At 40.6% G+C, this 14253-nt stretch overlaps 1 protein-coding gene and 1 long non-coding RNA gene across 2 annotated transcripts in view; one reads left to right on the forward strand and one right to left on the reverse strand.

Annotated features, from left to right (window-relative positions):
* Positions 1-14253, forward strand: part of nckap5l (NCK-associated protein 5-like) — a 46834-nt gene that overhangs the window by 4859 nt on the left and 27722 nt on the right. The window lies entirely within an intron of this gene.
* LOC116693302 (uncharacterized) lies at positions 2408-8936 on the reverse strand. The gene is made up of 3 exons (XR_004332887.1): positions 8843-8936; positions 7085-7087; positions 2408-2418 (listed from the first exon to the last, which is right to left on the reverse strand). It is a non-coding gene; the product is annotated as an uncharacterized LOC116693302 (long non-coding RNA).

Below are 14253 nucleotides of genomic sequence, written 5' to 3' on the forward strand. Positions count from 1 at the left end.
ACATACAGTTTCTGACCACACGGCAACACACACGCACAGCAACACCACACAAGCATACATAAAAGCAGTAATTAGTCTGGACTATTAACTTATATCTCATGGAAATAAATAGAACCAATGGTGTTAATTGCAAATATGACTTGGACTTTCATTGATCAAAAAAGGTAAAAAAGTGCATCAGTTACACCTCAGGGACTTGAAGCTTGGGCTTAGCCTCTACAAGAAGAGTCAGAGGAAATGGAACGAGGAAGCGTTATTATAGATCCCACGTAACGTCTAGGCAAGTCCCGCCCTACGAAGCAGCCGATTGGTTGGGGTTGGGCATTGACCTCGAGTGGTTAAGGTTAGGTTAGGCGATTGGTCAGGGGATGGGACCTGAACAAATGGGGTTACCGTGCGTAAGAATGGACGCCTGACCTATAGCAGTGTGTAAATCCTGTTGAAGAGAAGGTCTTGCCTCAAAGTTACGTGGGTTCCATAGTAATGCAACGAGGAAGTGCCATCACATGCAAATTCTTCTTCAGTTCTGTCAATTCATGACGTAGATTTTTACTACAAACTGCTCTAACAAAACGCTGAGACATCATAGCTGATCGTCAACTCCTTTTGATGATTGATTAATTATCTCCATTAAAAAAAAAGTTCTCAGTTCTCAATTTGCTGCTTTTCAAGCTATTTGGAACAAAACCAATGAGTCCATTTTTTTCTGGAATCAGAACTATATTTGCTTGAAAAAACTAAGGGTGCTCCGATTGATCGGTCACTGATTGTCATCGGCCGATAAAGGCTTTAAATAGTTAGATCGGCGGTCTCCATAAAGGCCGGTCAGATCGGCCGATCAGATGACGCAATACTCCGGAGAAAAAGTTTTACTACTACTGAGAAATGTGACTGTGACCATGACGGTTATGTCTTGGCTTCTATTTTCAGTTCATTACAGCAGGACACGCCTAAAATACATCCACCTCATGCCTAGTTATCTTAACATCCCAACATGGGATTTTGTTTTCTTTGCTCTGCACATTAAGTTTGTGTAAATTAACAATGTCAGTTTTATTATTTATTTAAAAAAAAGGCTTATTTGTCAAGCTCTAAGCTGTTAAAGGTTGTTTTTTTTTCAACAGAGGAAGTAGAATGTTTCCTGTCAGAAATAAACAGTTGACAATTCACAATACATCATCTTCTGTTCATTTGTATTTTTATACATATACAGCACATTGTTGTTAAGACTATTAAAATAACTGAATGATAAATATATGAACTGATGAATAGATGGCTTCAAATAGACCAGGTGATCGGGATTAACCAATACTTCTTAAAGCAATCGGTGATCAGCCCCAAACATCTTGATCGGAGCACCCTTAGCAAAAACTATTATATTCAAAATAGTTGTCTATTCTGTTCTTACTGTTGATACCGAGTCGAGCATCTTGAGGCAAAAATGTGTGTTTTATGGAGAAAGACCTTCCAGACTTATGTGAAATATCTCTTTATTTTACACTTTTACAGGGAGGAAAGAGCAACGGGACAATGATTTAGTCTGTGTGAAGTGTGGTAGGGGTGTGCAGACAGGTCAGAGCCGTCTGCAGTCGGCCTATCTCTTCAGTACAACCCCCCCCCCCCCCCCCTGCAGGAACGAGCATGCTTTGAAGATGTGGCTGGGCTAGAGACCTCTCCTTATCAGCTATCAGTGTTATCACCCCACTATCTGATGCATGCATGCAGGTACAGTGGTTACCATGGTTATACACCAAAAGGCTTTTCTGCAGTCTGCCTTAGCATGGCATCATAGTCCTTAATCACCCCCCAGCAGAGTCGGCACGATCCAGCAGAGCTCACAGCGGGAGGGAGCTCTGCATCATCATCATCATCATTGGGACTGTTGACACAATGCAGATATTTAGATCAAAGGATTATTCTCTTCCTGCGTTGTCTCTTCTGAGCCGAGTGGGATTATTAGTATGCATCAGCAGAAGAGGAAGCGTCGGCCTCGTGTTCTCCATGTGCCTGATTCAGTGTGCCGTGGAATCCCCGTAGTGTACGAGAGCATGAGCTCGCACTCCAAATCCACCCTGCAGAGGAATCTGTGCTCATGCAAACATTGAAGTTGGCAAAAGCCTGCTTCAGCCGCTGGAGCTGCAACAAACATTCAATTCATCAGTCCGGCCAAAGAAAATATGGCGAGGAATGTAGCTTTAATCAATTCAAGCAAACCAAGCGGGGTCCCCACCGCGCCCCCTGTTTGCCCAAAACAGGGTTAACCGGCCCTCGTTTTAACGGTTCTCATGAAGAACGATCTGTTAGGACTGTGTAGATGAAGAATAACGGCGACTGTGGGAGGTTTTTGTCTTATGTTCAGGCCGCCTTGTATCCTAACACTGTTCCTTTGTGCACCCCTGCAGTTTATTCCCGCTTTGTCTTGAAATAAAGTTGTTATTGAGGAGCTTTATGCTCCCCCCCCGCCCACCCCTTCAATCCCTAAACCCTCTCCCACAAGGTGCTTTAGTGAGCTGCTGCTTCAGTGTATTCTCCTGAGCTTCCTGTTTCAAAACTCCAACCTATATGCCTTGAAAAACCCCAGCCCTCTTCCCAGGGAGGGGGTGTTTGGAGGCTTAAATAAGGATCTCCATATATGACCCTCCATGTTATCTTTGATTCTGTACCATAAATAGGTCTTCCTCTTGGCCAGACTTGGGAAAAGGATGTGGATGAGGAGTGTGCCCGACTCCTGGTTGTGTTTGAGCTGCTGCGGCTGGTGGCCAGATGTGGTGGAGACACTGCCCATCGCCAAACCGCGCCCGCTCCTCCCTTCCCTCCTTTTATCTGGTGTCATCCTTGGCTGTAACATAAAGTTCAACGGGAAGCTCTCTGTAGCTCACCTAGCTTCAGGTATTGGTAAAAATAGGGTTAACTAATCCTGCTCATGACTGTAGTACTCAATGGGGGAAAGTAACTAAGTGCATTAACTTAAGTACTGTACTGAAGTATTGAGTATTTAAATAAGCCCCATCTTTTATATTATTCTCAAATGGGCCGTTCTGCACAATGAGTACTTTTGTACTATAAGTACAATTTTGAATGTAGGACTTTTACTTGTAACAGAGTATCTCTACACTGTGGTATTGGTACTTTTACTTAAATACACAGTGAAAGTTCTTATCCCTGTTTGACCTTCAAGTTTGTGTTTTTGTCTCTTCAGGGGAAGTGTACGTCATGATTAATTCTCTATTTTGCTTCCATAGACATAGCAACTTTTTCACAAGTCTTAATTTTATTTTTGAGTCTTATTTGGATTATTTTTGTTGCAGGAATTGAAAAACAGATGAGTGTTTCTTTTATTCTCGAGTCCCGTCAGGAAACGGGAATCCTGTCTGGACTCAGGAATAAAAGAAATGTTATTCACTACTAAACTAAAACTGCAATATCTCTGAGAGGTTACATGGTTCGGCTGTTTCTGTCCCTGCAGCTCTTTATAACTGTACCGGGGCGGCAGACGCTCAGGCTGTGGGGACTTGGCTTGGGAACTGGGGGGGGGGACACGGTTCAGGTCCTCGCATGGACCAAGTATGGGAGCCAGCTTGCCTCCTAGGCACTGCGAGGTGCCCTTGAGCAAGACATCGAACCTCCAATAGCTCGGGGCCCCATCCTGTTTTAGGCAGCCCCCTCGCTCTGACATCTCTCCATACATACTGCATGCGTATGGGTCCTGGTCCATTTTATCAGGGAGCTGATTGGTCAGTGGTCGCTAGGCTGCAACAATAGGCTTTTGTCCCAATTTGATTCTTTAGACTTCTCTTTATTAATAATTTTGGGATGACTCCCACAAGGAAATTGAAATTTCCAGCAGCAGTTTTAGCAAGAATACAGTGTAGAAGACAATATAAAGATAACAATAATAAGAGTAATGAAAATGGTAATAATAACAAAAAAAAACCTTTGGCTATCAAAAGACATTAACCATGAATGAAGTAGTCGGGCTGTTTTGACAGCAACGTGGTGATCTACCCAGGTTACCAAGGTGGTAAAAATGAGTTTGCCTCATGATTCCAGAAAACTTGAGTTAAACCCAAAAGATTTCTTGGATGACCCTCTAACCTGGCTTCTTGCTAGTTTTAGATTTGCAGTGTGCTGGTGATATCTCTACTGGATGGACATGATGGCTCCTTCATTCATTCATTCATTCATTCATTCATTCATAGTTATTATAGAGGAAAGTTAAAAGTAACATTACATTACAATGTAAACGGGCCTGACTCAGTTTAAAAGCTGGTTTTCAGCAGGTTCCTGTTCTGCAGAAACACAAAACATGGTTACAGCACGTCGGGACGGACATTTGTACAGGACATCCATATGGACTAGACAAATTTAGACAACTAGAACAACAATACACAAAGACATTATGCAAGACTTCAGCTGGGCTGGACAAATACGGACAGTGCAAACAAGGCGTGGACAATACATGAGCAATTAATGTGTGCAAGTGTAACTGTGTAAGGAGCTGTTTGTATGCCTTTTTGAAATATGTGATGGATGATAGTGTTCTGATGTGATGGGGAATGTCATCCCACATCTTGGTGAATGTAAAGAAAAAAGATTTCTGACCAAAGTTGTTTTTATACGGAGGAAGTGGAATAAGAGCCTGTGAGACCGACCTAGTGAGGCGACCTGGTTTCGTGTGTGTCGGGAGAAGTGCAGCAAGTGCTGGTAAGGTGGAATTTAGAATCTGAAAACAAAATGCAATGGCGTGGCTGTTTATAAGTTTCATAAGTCAAAGCCTTAGAGCGTGCAAGTGCAATGCAACGGTGAGACCACTCTGGAAGGTCACTGTGGGTCTTGAGAGCTCCATGGTGTAGTCGTGCTATTGGTTCAGTGATTTCCTTCGTGGTCAGAGACCAAATAGGAAGACAGTAGCACATAGTTGAAAACACAATTGCATGTAGGTAGGTTTCAGAAACAGAAGAAGAAAGATATGATCTGATCTGAAGTTTGGGATTCAACTTTTTTGTTAAGTTGGACACATGTTCCCGGTGTGTGAGGTGCAAATCAAGTAGCACACAAAGATATTTGACAGTCTTTGTGATGACAAATTCTTGGTTAGCAAAAGTAATAGAAACAGTAAAAGAAAAGATTTTTCTGGGTGAGTGAAATTACATACATTCAGGTTTTTAAACATTGATGGTTAAATGGTTCTTTTTCCTCAGGACCTGGACTAACTTATCAGGCCTCCTCCCCAGCAGGTCTGGTTCAAACCTCCATGTGTTTTCCATGTCCGGGTTCAGTAGTTTGGTGCGAATGTGACTCGCTGAGGAATCAAAGTATTACAGACGTTTGCTGACGCATATGGAAATGGGAAGTAATGAAGTACTTTGTTACTGTACTCAAGTAGATTTTTCAGATATTTGTCCTTTACTATTTATTTTTGTGCCGACTTTTTACTTTCACTCCTTACATTTTTAACACGAATATCGGTATTTTCACCTCCTTACATTTCACTAAATTGTCCTTACTCGTTACTTTAGTAATTTCTAATAATTCCAGTTGAAACTAACCGGATGGGACTATACGTTGCACTTCCTCACCACTACAAGACGACTCCACAGATTCGGCGGCAGATCATTGGGGCTGTACGGCGGTAACGTTAGCGTAGTATTATGGACGCCGACATGATTAAAAATGAAGAAAACATTGTGAGCCTGACACATTACATTTATTATTATTATTAGCACTCCACATTCAAATATTTGCTGTCCGTTCATTTTCTCATTCGCAATACTGCGTTTACTTTTATACTTTTAATTAAATTTCCAAGTCTGTACTTTTACTTTTACTTGAGTACAGAAGTTAAATCAGTACTTCTCCTTACACAAGTATCGGTACTTCTACTTGAATACAGGAAGTGAGTACTTTTGCGGCTGCTGGACAAAATTTATTTACGGGGGTAGAAAACTCTTTTTAATAGAGGTTTTCATTACTGGGGGGCTTTTATGCGTGCAAGAATGAACTTTCTAATAATTCCAGTTACCTGTTTATATTTTTGGCATTGTGTATATTTTGGAATTGCACCTTTTTTATTAATAGTTGATATTTGCAGTATTTCTCCTTTGTTCTGCAGCTGCTGCACAACAATTTTCCTGATCAGAATAAATAAAGTTTATTTTAAATTTAAATCCAAAAACCCAAAGATGTTCAGCATGATATCTGTTAAATATTGATATTATTTCTCCTTGATCTATTAATCGACATATCATTTCAGCTCTACCTGTGAAGGTCATTTCTAGGGCTTGACCGATACTGTTTAAAGGCAGATACCGATTATTAGTGGTTAATGAAACCGATAATCGATATTTGGAACTGTTATGATATCATATTTACAGTGAAAACGAAATCAAAAACTCACAACTTTGGTTAATGCTTTAAGCAATGATTTCATAAATTAGAAACTTTCATCATAATACCAAGTAAAAGAGAGTCAGATAGTGTTGGGGGGGGGGACATAAGTCAGACTCAGTGGTGAGAGAAACCGGAGCAGAGGGACAGACACAGAGCTGGAGCCGAGTCAAAGCAGGACACTTTTTAATAGGACCCATTAACTTTATAGGTTATCAGACAAATAATACGCAGATACAGATAATCTGCAAAATACCATATCATCGGGGCCGGTAATCGGCCTATCACTAGTCATTTCTGTTGCACAAATAGCTTAGACCAGCCAGCCCCCGTTGGTGGCTCACCGGCTTCAACTCCCGACTTCCTAATGAGGGCCGACTGAGCCGAGGCTTCATGCAAATTAACGCAAGAGGCCTTCACCTACACCACCGGGGTGTTTATAGCCCCGGCTTAAAGCCCCGGCCTGAGAGTCACGTTTCTTGTTGGTGGATTAGCTCTCCATCCTCACATGGAGGAGCTGGGCCCATCACAGCCCGTTAAACTGTCGGCCCCTCAATGGAGGTTTGTACCCCTTCAGTCTGATTTACAGCTCGGATTCAGAGCTTCCCCGACACTTCCCTCGCTTCAGCCGCCATCTGACCACAAACATCTAGCGGGGGACCATCTGCTAACGGATCCTTGCTCTCTGGATCTTAACAGCCTGCAACTAACCATTACTGGCATTATCAGTTCATATGCCAGTTGTTAATAAAATGTCATAGAACTGGGAAAGATGTCACAGAGCACAGGGTAAAGTCTTCAGGTCGTCTGTTTTGTCCAACCAACAGTCCAGATTGCAAATATATTAAATATAAAGAGAAGTGCTTGAATTGAGAAGCTCTGAACAACGTTTGGTGTTTCTTTGCTTGAAAAGTTCTTCCGTTGATCGACTATCAAATACGATCAATTCATCATGTAGGTGTTTCAGCTTTTGAAATTGCCCATTTTAATTATAACATTAGCCCAATGTGACTGTTATTTAAATCGCTTGTTGTCCAACCGACAGTCCGAAAGTTATTCGCTTTACAATCATTTATGAAATAGAAAAGCATCAAATATCTTTAATTTTAGAAGCCGGAACCAGAGAATTTGGAGCTAAAAAGAACCCGTTGGTTGTTAATTTCCAGTCCATCAGCAAACTAGTAAATGGACGTTCCAGTTCTGGTCTTTTTACTGTTTGGATACTGTACTGTATACTGTATGAATGTACTATTTACTATATACTGTATTTACATACTGTATACTGTATGTAAATACTGTATCGTAATATTCCTTCGACTATGTAAATACCGTACATATCCACACTCCTTATTTTTCTTTATTTATATTTGTACTCATTTTAATATACTATATTTCACTATTTGTGTGACTGCAACACAGAGTTTCCCTTCGGGGATCAATAAAGTATTTCTGATTCTGGTTCTGGTTCTGGATGATATTGTTCTGTTTTTGGGGGTTGAAGGATTCCCTGTGGCCCTCCTTATGTAACCAGGACTGGAGGAGGACTCCCTTCATGTCCACATTACCGTTGAGTTTGTTGAGTTGGTGAAGATCTTCACTTGAGGGGAAAGTGGATGGCGGAGGGAGGTGACAATAGGCCTTTTATGTTGTGAGTTCTCCTCGTTCCCTTGTGTTGGCTCCAGGGGACCATGTGACCGGCTCTCATTCAGGTCATGTTCAGCCTTTGACCCTCTTAGAAGGGAGTCCCTCAATGTCCCATTCATGCCATACAGATGTCTGTGTGCGTTCATGTCTGACACAACAGAGGTATGACCATCCCCTGACAGCCCTTCATTCAACTGACGGGAGTAGTTTAGAGTTTCTGTGCTGCACTGGTGACTGAAGACTGTTCTTAGAACAATACTGAGATGGCTGAATTAACATTGAAACAGTTTGTATTACTTGCTGTAATCATTCTATAGTATTGGGCTCATTTTCAATTCGATTTTGAGGTGGAAAAGTTGGTGTAGCGATGAAAGCAAACAACAAGTCCTTCAAACTATGTACAGTAAATGATAGAGGTCTTTTATTACTACAATCTAATACGACCAATATGAATATGAATTAGTGTCCCTAGCGTTTGCAGAAAATACAATCCACATGAGCGTTTTCCACCCTCCTATCCAGACTGATCTCATGAAACGGCGTATGTATGACACGCCAATTCATATGGCATCATTTGCGTTTTTTTTGGGGTTTTTTTGTATATATTTTATTTTCAAATTTTTCAGGTTTTATGTAACAAAACGGCAGAAAAAACAAAGCAAAAAAACAAAAACAAGCAACAACAACCAAACAACAGAGCTGCCAGGAAAATTAAGATTAAAAGCATGTCTTGGATAGATGTTATATTGCTGTTATCTACACGGCCAGATGTCATAGAGATACAAGTTATCATTTGCGTGTTTATCCAGACGTGTTTATCAATGCTGTTTGGCCTCCATTGACTTACATTACCTTGCAAGTGCATGTGAATTTACGCCGTAGTGAGTAGTATTAAAAGGGAGAAAATCCGCCATTTCATACTAGGAGGTTGGTTGGAGTGGTGGATGGGTAAAACACAGGACTCTCCCCCAGGAGACCGGGCATCGTGTCCCGCATGCTCTTCTTTTCCTAAACTCAACCATCACTTTCTTCTTTTCCTAAAGCCAACCCCGTTTGTCTTTTCCTAAACCCAACCTTAGCTTTCTTCTTGCGATAACGCAGCGAGACAGCGACAACACGCCACGCATGTTTACGCCCGCTGTATACAGCGTGGACATACGGGATAGTTGAAAATGCGTCCAGATAACACAGCACTTGGCTTAACCCTTGTGTTGTCCTTTTATTTACATTTTATTGGCATTCTCTGGGTCTCTGGGACCTGAAGGACAGCATGTATGTTTACGCAACGTCATGATACCAGGTTGTTATATCTGAGGCTACATTTCCACTGCTACAATTGGGTTTTAATCAGAGTATTGAACCAAAAGCGATTTCAGTGTTTTTAGCTCCAGTAGAAGAACGAACCTCACACCCAAACCTCATATATCATATCTCATCAACGTTCTCGTATACTGGACACAAACAGCAGGCAGCGTGTATGCTCTCCACCTGTTGCTGGTAGTTGCCATGGTAAAATTAGTATCTTAGTCTCATAGATGTCATGACCGATAACACCCAATCAGGCGGTGACTCGTTGGCGTCGGTGTTGCCAAAGGGCTCCGTTTGCAACCCCTCAGATTCATAACCAAAGCGGGTCAGACGTGTTTCCAAGTGTCTCGGTTTAAGGGCTCAGAAACACCAGAGCAGGGGGAAAGAGAGGTGGAAATGTAGCAAAAGATAGTCATTTCTGAACCAAAACATAGCCATGTAAATGTAGCCTTAGACAGAGAAATGGTCCCAGTTTGGTTCGGTTATAGGCACAAAAACTACTAACCCCCCATGTTGTCTTCATGTTGTCTTCATGTTGTCTTCATGTTGTCCTCGGGTCAAATTGACCCGTTTTCCTATATCAATGTTCTTTTTAATTCCCCAAAATAACATGATTGATTCCACCCAACGCTCTTTGCCAAGTACACATCTCTACATTCATTAATTTTGGGGCGTCTTATTCAATTTTTAAGTGTTTTTGAAATAGTATTGAGTAAAAGTTGACATATTCCAGTCCGTGATTATCCATCAACATCCATTCCTTTAATTTTAGTCTAAATAATTCCTAATTTCTGCTTTTCTAACTCAAACATTAGGTATAATTTCCTATAAAGTTAATAAGATAGTGTTCACGTAGTGTTGAAAATGTCAAAAAAAGTGACAAACATTGAGGAAAAAAAATCAAAAGTGGTTTAAAAAATTGACAAAAACGTAAGAAAAAGTTAAAAAATCTTGATTAAAAGCGTCAACAAAAGTGTTGATTTTCAATTTTGACGGGAAAGACAACACGAGGGTTAAGATTAGAAAAAGTTTGGGTTCAAATCAGTCCATTTGTTACGTTGCTTGACTTTCAGTTACGCATGTAACGCAAAACGTGATGAAGTTCCGTAAAGTTAGATAAACTCCGACACAGTCACCTGCACACAGACTCCTGGGGAGTTCAGTGCTGGTGTTTCGTTTCTTACTTTGAAAGTGTTGCAGTGCTGTTTCCTGTTTTCAGTCAGGTTAACAGGACTCCCATGCATCGATACGGACAGACGAGTCTGATCTCCGGTTCCTAGAGATTGCAGCTAAGGGGAGTAGGTTGTCGGCACAAAGGTGAAAACAATCAGCTTTTGCTGCAGGCGTTCAAAAAACGGAAAGACTGCGTTGTTAGGGGACTGTCGAGGACGTCAGAGAAGACGGGTTCTTGAACCCGTGGTTTTCTTCCCGTCAAAATGAAAAACAACATTTTGTTGACGTTTAAAAAATTTTAAATTTTAAAAAATCAACATTATTAACTTAGTTTTTATAGTTATTTTGGGTTGGTGATGGTCAAAAAAACCTCATTTATAGGAAAAATTAACCAATGTTGAGTTAGGAAAAGCAGAATAGGAATATTTCTGCAAAATATAAGGAGGGTTGATGGATAAACAGAACTTGGAATATGTCAACTTTTTTCAACACTATTTCAAAACCCTTCAATTGTTTCAAAGGGTATAAAATAAAAAGACGCCCAAAATTAATGAAAGTAGAGATGTGTACTTGTAAGGGTGTGACGGAATCTGTTTTACGAGTCCGCGAGATTAAAACATGACGAGATTTCCGTCGAGGGGAAAAGTGTTGGAGCGATGTGTGTCAGCGGTGGAGGTGAAATTATATGAAGATCCCCTGCCTTTAATCATTTTGGAGTTTGATTTCTCGGTGTGAATTGTCCAGGGCAGAAGCCAGTGGTGGTTAACAAAACATTTTGCGTTGCATCCTTTACTGCAATCAATTCATAAAATGTTAAAAAAATAAATAACATTCATCATAAAGGTTTATTTCAAATGCACCTAAAAATTGTTTTGCATTTTGTTGATTTTCAGTTGAATAAAAAACTATTTTCCTTATATATTCATCAAAGATTTCTTTAAATTTTTTAAAAAAATCTCGTCTCGTCTCGTTCTCGTGAACCCAATCTCGTGATGTGTCTCGTCTCGTGGAGTAAGCGTCTCGTCACACCCCTAGTACTTGGCAATGAGCGTTGTGTGGAATCAATCGTGTTATTTTGGGGAATTAAAAAGAACACTGATATAGGACAATGGGTCAATTTGACCCGAGGATAACATGAAGGCTAGAGCCTTAGCGTTATGAACGCTCATACTTCATATCTTCACCTTTACCAAATCGCCTAAAAATGACACCAGGCTTCTACATTGAAACCATTAGACAGACCTCTACAAACGTCAGACTGCTTGTACCTCTACATTTCTCTGTTCTGGCATTAATTAGCCAGTGGCCAACTTCTTAAAACCATTTGAATCCCAAAATTGAAAATTGAATACCTACCCATCAAACAAATACTCGGATCCAGCCCTAATGGTTACACCCCTATAAAAGATCCCCTCCTCATATGCTTTCAGTGGACGAGATGGGGGACATGGGGCAGGTTGTCTCTGTTTTGCAGCCACTAGGTGGACACAGATTAGAGGCCTGGCCATGAGAACAGACTGGCCAGGACGGCCATATGTGTTCAGTAATTAGAGGATAAATCCTCACTGGACACGAGCTCTTTTGATCTGGCTGATTTTTGATGTGAAGCTCAGCGTCTGTCCTCTGTTCTCTTCTTTCATGTGGTTACTCCTTGATGACCGGTGACATTTTTTGTCTTCGGGGTTTCCCCTGATTCTTTTTGTTTTGAAATCTCCCCTTCTCTCATTTCACCAGCGGTGGAAGAGGAATTCAGATATTTTACTCAAGTAAAAGTACTAATAATACCACAGTGTGAAAATATTCCACTATAAGTAAAAGTCCTGCATTCAAAGTATGTATCAGCAAAATCTACTGTACATAAAGTATGAAAAATCAAAGTAGTGATTGTGCATTAACATGTTCCCTGTCAGTGTGTTACTCTTCTATTTGATGTTTCTGGATTAATATTATTAATATTCCTGCTGAATTCATGTGTATGTTGTATTTTACTGCTGTAGATGTTTCCTTTATATACTGTTGGCTAGTTTCTACAGCCATGCATCATATTCTATAAGACCATCACTGTCCTGTAAGAACCACGTATCTCTAAAAAGTTCAAAAATCTTTTCACGGTGTCAGAAAAACAGCCCTGTTTTCAGCTTTGTGACGAATCATGTAGTGGAGTAGAAGTTGTTTGCCTCTGAGATGTAGTGGAGTTCAAGGATAAAGTCGCATGAAAGGAAAAATACTGAGTACCTTGAAATTGGTATAGCATAGTACTTCATACAGAATCTGATATTCTGCTGTGAATCTGGGACAAGTTGAATACTCGCCAAACTGGCTCGACTGTTAAGGTCAAAAGTGAATGAGAATAGCTTAAAACAACTGCCATTCATGTGAGCCCCCCCGGGGCGCTGGTTTCTGACTGTAGGAGGTCTGATGTGGGGGCGAAGTCCATTCAGGTCAGGTCTCTTGTCGACTCAATTAGGGTCAAATTAAAAAAAGGTCAACTTTGAAATGAGTACATATAGATCTGCGTGCTTTAAAGAATAGTTGATTGGGATTTTTTGCCTTCCCTTATTACTTTTATGGTATTTCCCTCCCCCAATCAAGCCATGAAACCGGTGTTGTTGCCGTGGCGCCCAGTCGTTTTGTCATCAGTCTCGGTTTTAGCGTGTCTGGCGTGTCTGAGGATGATGTGGCTTCATTAACAAGGAGAGCAGATGAGTCACGCAGGGTGATAAACCACACGGAGACACTCGCAGCGGAGAAACCCTTCATTCTGCTGACCGGTTCAGACACGACGCCGTTCAGTTGGAACACGCCACCGCTGGGATACTCATCCCCAACGATAATAACGTCTACACTGCATGGGAGAGAGTTACTGTACAAGAGCTGGCTCTAACTGTCGGCTCATTGGATTAATCCATTGGTTGATTGACCAGATGATTGCAGAGCATTTTTTTGATGAATTATTATGTTTCAGTTGTTTCCAGCTTAGATGTGAAGATTTAATGATTTCCATTGTTATTTATGACAAACTAATGAACTGAATATCTCTGGGTTTTGGACTAATGGACGGACAAAAAAGGCAATCTGAATAGGTCACTGTAGCCATTTTTCTAAAGCTGAAATAAGTTATTTGATAATCAGCAAACCTTTCTGATAATCGAGTAATAATTCAAGTTTTCAGGCAAAAAATACCAAATATTTATTCCAGCTTCTGACAGGTGAGGCTTCTTTTAGATGTGATAGTAAATAGAGTATATTTTGGGTTTTTAGACTACTCCAAAAATAGGTTTTATTCTCTATTTTAGAGGCCAAACAACTAATCAAGTAATTGATAAATTAATCAGCAGATTAATCTACAGCTGCAACCAACGATTGTTTTCATATCAGTTAATCTGCCATTTAACTTCTCAAAGATGCTATGAATTAGCTTGTCGTGGGAAGATTTTGTGTTTTTCACATCTGTCTGGATGTTTGAGCCCGATATATGGAAAAGGGATGAAGAGATATATTTAAATCCAAAGAAATAATGTGACCAACCAAACTCGATCTGGTCGGGATCTTTTTTTTTGTGGGTTTGGGACATTTTAATGTAAAAATCAACTTTTCGGCGCCCTCTGCTGGGCAAACTCCGTCACTGATTTTAAATGCCCTTCAACCAGCCGATACACACCGATATCCATCAGTCATTGATCCGCAATGATCTAATATGGGCGATATATTGGTGTCAATCTACTTGTCACATGTGATAAT

This window comes from Etheostoma spectabile, chromosome 7, assembly GCF_008692095.1.
Source record: "Etheostoma spectabile isolate EspeVRDwgs_2016 chromosome 7, UIUC_Espe_1.0, whole genome shotgun sequence".
Lineage (NCBI taxonomy): Eukaryota > Metazoa > Chordata > Actinopteri > Perciformes > Percidae > Etheostoma > Etheostoma spectabile.